The following is a 7,344-nucleotide window of genomic DNA, read 5'->3' on the forward strand; positions in this document are numbered from 1 at the left end:
CTCCAAGAAAAAGACAACAGATTTGTTACTAGGCGGCAACTAAATGATCATTCTTTACGGAGGTACGTAATGTATGGCATTTGAAACACATTTTATTAATAACGCTAATGAAGAAAACTTTCACGAGTTTTCCAGTTAAATATATTTTTTCAGTTAGAATTATTACAAACTGCTTCAACTAATTAGAGTGGTATTAATAAAAATAAAATTAAATTAAAGTAAATTATTAGGATTTGTATAATTTGATTTTGCTCAGTTTGGTAAGTAGTCTACAGTCCTAATTTGAAAAATATAGGGAGTAGAATAGGAACAGCTCTTAAAATTCGAAGTTTTCAGGCTGTGAGAATAATACTCCTTCTGTAACCAATACGTTTTACCAGTCGAAGAGTCAACAAATACCTTACGTAACATAACTTAAATATAAGGCAAAACCTACAAACGCTAGGCTGGATTTTAGTGTTAAAAATTTACGATGCATTACGCTAAAACCTTTACTAAATCCAAGTAGCTCTAATCACGAATACTAACCGGTTTTCATCCCTATTGCTTTAAATTTAGTAATAACTAAGGCTCAATTCCTTTCGTCTTGCAGCGGCAATAGAACATTACCACCTGCATAACGTGAAAGCAAATAGGGCAGGAATTTCTATTCATAAAACTCTATTATCTTTTAATATGTTTAAAGTAAATGTTTAAACATCTTTGCTCTGAAAATTCTAAAAGATAAGACTAATTAATATGTCCAGCTATAAGTTTAATTAGGACTGTTCATTTACTCACCGCAGAATCACGAATCTCCCAAAAGGAGAAATTTCTCTTTTGTCCTTTTTTTTTAAATTTGATTGAAAAATCTAGATTTTGATTAATAGAATTTATCTACATTGATATTAACTCTCGAATGTCTTCGGGAATTTTACATGTGCACTGTTGGAACATAATATGCATAACACTCATTTTTTTCGAACTACAATTCAAAAGCTTTCACATCTTTGCAGGCAAAATTCGCGGCTGTATTCAAAAACGAATTGTGCTGATACTGATCACATTCCGATGACTCTTAGCGACATAGATTAACCATTTTTTTACTATACTTAGGAATCAATTATAAAACAAAAGCTGCATTTTTCGTCTATTAATAATTCCATACTGGAGAGAACTGCATTGGTTTTAATAAATTTGTAGGTTGTCCGCATTTAGATTTTAGGTGTACATATCTCCCTGCGTTTTACATGTAAAAGATACAATAAGTTTGTAGTTTAATATTATTAAAACGTGATGATTATTTTAATAACTAGAATTTCTGTTTTATTACAATCATACATAATTTTAGATTTTATATTTGCATAAATCTCCAAGTTTTGAATACATTTCCCGAAAGCACTTGTAAGATTCTCACTAGTGTACTTCTCAGCTACTGTAGAAAGTGACGAATCTTAAGAAGTAGTTAGCGAATAATCGCTTAAGTTCGTGTAACAAGAAACAACAAGGAAGGGTAACTAACCCTTTATTATTCCAATAATGTTTAACAAAACTCCGTCTTGGAGTGTACAATAAAAGCCGACACTTGGGCTTGAACTTAAGAGAGTAAGAAATAAACTATAACTAAGATCAACTAAAGAAATATAGCCGAAGCTATCAAAATTCTAAACGAGTTGGACCCTTAACTCTATTTGACTACGAAGCTTATCAAGGGCCTGAGTACGGCCGAGCGTAATAACAGCTTTGGGAGAGACAATAGCCAAAAGGCAGACGCGCAAATCAGAAACTCTGATTCTCTCTAACTCATAGTAGACTTCGTGGTTTAAATACCGCTCCTCCTCATTAAGTATTCAGAATGATTCCAAAACTACATTCTGGCCAGAAGTATTAGTAAATTGAAGTTAAGAATTTGACAGGAAAGGAACTTTAACTCAAAATTTAACTGTTAATAAAATTAACATAATCCTTACACACTTTATCTTATTTAAAAAAATTGTAACTGAAAGTCTTTTTTAATGGCCGGGTGCTTTATTTAATAGCCATCCGGCTTACGCCATTACAGGGGCTGGGAGTGGTGGTGTCTGCCGATAGCATCGCGGCAAAAACATCGCGGACGAAAACGTCGCGGAGAAAACAACGCAAGGCGAAAACGTCGTGCTACAAAACTTCGTGGCAGAAAACATGGAAAGAGAAAATATCGCAGCTCTAAAACATCCGTGGTACAAAACATCGTCGTCGAAAATATCGTGGTAAAAAATTAAGTATTTACAAATCATCGCATGACGATATCATCGCAGACATGCTTTTTTCAGGTTTTAATAATTGTAAATGGATATTCCCATAATGATTTGGGAGCGAAAGATGTAAAGAATGATAATTTTTACTTTCACATTTTTTTATTAACTTATAAGTTTTTGCTAAAAAAGTAAGAAGGAAACTTAAGCATAGAAAATTAAATGCAACTTATAGATTATACTCTTCATGAAAAATTACCAGTAAAAACTTTATAAAAATGATTTATTAACGGCCTTTGTTAGTTAACTATGTCATTTTTAAATTCTATTAAGTGCTATAAGTTGCAATAGCTTTCTATGCTTAAGTTTCCTTCTTATTTTCTCAGCAAACATTTATTAGTTAATAAAAAATATGAAAGTAAAAATTAGCCTTCTTTCCATCTTGCGCTCATAAATCATTATGGAAATATCCATTTACAGTTACTAAAGCCTGAAATAGCATGTCTGCGATGTTATCGTCATGCGATGATTTGTAGATACTCTATTTTTTATCAAGATATTTTCGACGACGTTGTTTTTAAATTGCGAAGTTTTTAAACCGATTTATTTTCGACGACGATGTTTTGTACCACGATGTTTTAGAACTGCGATGTTTTCTCCTACGAAGTTTTGTAGCACGATGTTTTCGCCTTGCGTTGTTTTCTCCGCGACGTTTTCGTCCGTGATGTTTTTGCCGCGATGTTTTCGGCTGCAACCGGGAGTGGTGGCCATTTCGTTATGGAATCACCTAATGGATGGCCATCCTTGCCTCCTGTGAAGGGGTGGACAACCATGCCTTCTCCGAGATTCGAACCCGAGCCCATTGCTACGGCAGTCAGTATTACCAAGCACTATACTGGCTGGGTGTCTCTAACTGAAAGTACATATCGAAGATCAATAGTTGAGGAAGTAAAGATGGAGTCACCTTTCTCGAATGCCTTGAATAATGACTTTTTCTTTCAAGACTTGTCAAATGAACTGCATTTACAAGCTCAATAAAGAGTCTCAATAGAGAGTTTTCATTTCGACGATTTGATGTCTTTGATAATCTGCATTTTCTGAACTTTCCAATTAATGGAAACGACTATATTTACTTTGCATGTTTCATCCAGAATTTTGCTTTAAATTTTTAACTTCATTTGTATTAAAATTTATATACTGCATTACAATTCAGAAACTTTACATTTTTGAACTGTATAAATTCAGTATAAAATTCCTTCAGGCCGTAACTGAATGTTTTAATTATTTACTCCTTATATGCATTAAAGTTTTTGAAGAAGTGAAACGTGCATATTTATCTAATCATTCCAGATTTTGTGCAAACAGTAAAAAGTAAAGACAGTGAGAAACACAGAATATGCTATATTGCACTAATTAAGAATAGGCTATTATTTCTTTAATTTACCGCTAATAGATCTAATATTAATTATGGGGCAGTAAAGGAAATTATTTAATTGAAAATTCAGAAGTAATGTATTCAAGTAATAAATTATAGCTTTTCAGTGAAATGATTTCAAAGGACCGTATTTTGATCAAATGCTTTAATTGTAGTACTTCTGTAGCAACCTTCTTTCTTACCTGTTCTTATTATGTAACATTATTTTCGCGTCTTTGAGCTGAGAATTTCTTGCTTATTCTTCTGTGAAATATTACTTGCTTTCTCTAGTGTAAATTGCTGCCTACGTTCATTAAGGCCCAAAAGTAATTACACAGCAGATTAATTTTTAATCTTTAATGTAACCGTTTCTAGATCCACGAAAAGAACTTCGCATCTATGTTGCAACTATTTAAGAGAAACTGATTTAACGCCTTTGACCAAAAAATATTGCCGAATCGGATCACTATCCGTAAATTCACCGTAGCCAATATGATATTTGTTAAAGTGACATTCTGAAAGCACATTGAAATTAATTTCTTCGTACTCCCCCCGGTAGGAACCCATTCGAGCAGCAGTAATACTTCAGGAATAAATGGACTTCGGAGCCAAAATTAAGTAACGCTTTCTTTAAAAAAAATATACATTTTCTTTTTTTTTCCGTTTAGCAAGAGAGAGAGAGAGAGATTTCAATAAATAAATGACCGTCAAAGAAACATTTCCGCAAATGCCTTTGACATATGACATGGGGAACTTTAATGCACAGCACGGTATTGAAACGATCAAAGAAAAAGCTATATATTCCCGAGCTAACGTCGGAAAAGGCCATTGTGGAAAACATTAATTTTGTGCCTTTTTCCGTCTTGATTTCCCCAGCCGAATGCTATCAACATCTTATTTGCATATGAGCGAAGTTAAAACCATTCACCAGAGTCATTTACATACGAACAATGACATTTAAAAGCACTATACCGGCATTTCGGTATAACTCGCAACTTTTGATTCCATTACTGCTCGCGGGTCCTTATTATTAACTGGGCCCTGCACCAGTCGAAAGGCAAATAAAGAGAGCGACAAAAAGGAATACTGTTAGAGGCGGCGGTATCTAGGCAATGATTTCGAAGAATTGCTTTGTTTCTTCGAGGCAGCACACCAACATTTAAAAAAAACAACGACTGCGGTTTCCTCACAAGTTATGAGTGTCATAACTCATACTTGAAGATGATGATGCAGCAGCTATAAAAAATTTTAATTTATATTCAGACATTATTATACTCTAGTGGATTATACTAGATAATAACTTAATAAAAAATTTAAAAAAAAGGCAATCTTCATTTCATGTTGATGATATGAAACAACGTTAAAGATGCATTATATAACACCCATTTGCTGAAAATAAAGCAATTTTTCTGTCAAGCCACTCAAATGGAGTTTTGTTTTTTAACTGTTTAATAAAATGCTTCAAAAATATTTGACTAGATTTTCCCCGTCGAATATACTACACGCTTGTGCGAAATCGATGTACTTCAAATTATTCCACTCGAGTTCATTTTAATGATAAGACGTGCATTTATTTGCAAGTTAATATTGGTCCGTAAACTTTACGGCTCTGAATTTGTGAAAATCTTTATCTCACAAAATGTTCATAACTGTGCGAAAAAAAAATATTGATAGCGCTTTTTTTTTTTCATTTTCACTTTATTTTACTTTCTGCAAGTCTCGTATCAGATGTGAATCTGACCGTCAAGTTTGTATGCACAGATGTTCCTTTTTATCCTTTTTTTAACATTCAGATCTTGCCATTTCCTATACAAGTTTATTTATAGAAGTATTCAAACCATTAATGATAATAACGGTAATAATAATAATAATAATGTGTTAAATTTTGTAATAAATTGTACCTTGCGATTACTATTGCTTGGAAATTCGAAACAACGTAAAATTCGTGAGCTTTATGCTATACTAAGTAAAATGAAATATGTTCAGTTGTCTAACTGTATAAAACAACAAAATTTTTAAAAATATCTGTAAAGTATATGTCTGTTATTAATAGTTTCTGGGCTGAGTCAAACCTTTATCTAATAGCAACTTAGCAGAGACAGCATCTGATAGTATTCATGGGTTAATTATAAAGCCGATAATGTAAAATAGAATTGGGCATCAAACAGAGATTGTGATTTTTCCACAGAAAATCGACTGTCTTATCTGACACAATATCATTCTTCATTAAGGCTTTCTTTCTGTTTTCCCTATGAGTAATTAGAGAAACATTGTGATTAGCAGAAAATAAACAAATACAACTGGTATCTCCTTTGTGTTCAGTATATTTGAAACGAGTTATTTTTAACTAGAAAATGAAAAATAATTTAGTTCATTGTTGCATTTACGTAACATTCGTAAATTATGCCATTGACTACAGTTTTTAAATATGATCAAAAATTTAAAAGTATTTACAACCCGCAATCATTACACGAAATCCAAATTTGAAAAACATTGCTAAAGTGAAATTAAGAGAAAGACAATCATTTAAATATTGATTTAAAATGTTGCTTAACTTCATCAGAAGTCTGAAAGTAAATGTAATATTCTATAAGGTAATATGTGACATAATTATAAGGCAATTTATGGCTATTATTAGCTATTAAGCATTTAATCCATGTTTTTTCCCTAGACAGGGTGTGACAGCATTAATGTTTTTGAGTAGAAATATTTATTCACATTTACAAGAAGCTCAGGGCGCTAAGTTTCTTGGGTATCAAATATATTATAAAGCTATAATTCCTTAATGCGGCTATTCATATTATGCGGCTATTCATATTGAAAAATTGAGAAAACAAATGTAGTAATATAATTTTCCTTTCTAAAACAATTTTTATACAGCCTGAAATAAAAGTCTATTCAAAATAATGAATTTTAATAGTTCCATTTGTAGAGAGCTTACAATTTACTATTTAAAGGGTTTTCAATGGCTTACCCTGAATAATTTGACAGATTTCTGTATGAAATCTAGAAGAGTAATCAATTTATCTACTTATATATATATATATATATATATATATATAAGATAGAATATAGCTAGAGAGCTAGAGAGATAGATATAGATAAGAAAATGTATGTAAAAGTGATATTTACACAAATAAAGTTATATTCTAACGCTAAGATTAAAAAATAATTTAATTGATAAAATTGTAGATTATTAAAGCAGATTATTGGCGGAAATATAATTGTATGAAAAAACTACTGCAAAGCAATTTTTGCTAAAAATTAAGCTCAAATTTAATAAAATTAATGAAGAAAATATAATTAACTATAGACGATTCAATGAAACAAGGATGATATCGTCAAGGGACGTAAGATATTTTTCATTAGATATTTCACTAATTAGGGAATATTGATTGAAATTTTCTGTTTTTCTAGACCATTTGAAAGAGCAATTAAAATTATTATTATTAACATATATAAATTTAACAAGCGTTCTCTATTCGTAAGAAGCAAATTTAAAGTTAATTAAATTTTAAATGAAATTGAATTACAAATAAATGATTAATTATTGCTGCGGACTAATTCCTTGCAGCAGCAATGGTGCAATAGAATTATTTAATTTTTTTTTAACTTTTTAACTTTACTATATTCTTTTGAAACAATATATATATATATTGTTTCATTGTTTCAAAAGTATATAGTATGTATATGTATATATATATATATATATATATA

The sequence above is a fragment of the Stegodyphus dumicola genome, chromosome X1, assembly GCF_044657685.1.
Source record: "Stegodyphus dumicola isolate Sdum_Otavi_A_Nest chromosome X1, ASM4465768v1".
Classification (NCBI taxonomy): domain Eukaryota; kingdom Metazoa; phylum Arthropoda; class Arachnida; order Araneae; family Eresidae; genus Stegodyphus; species Stegodyphus dumicola.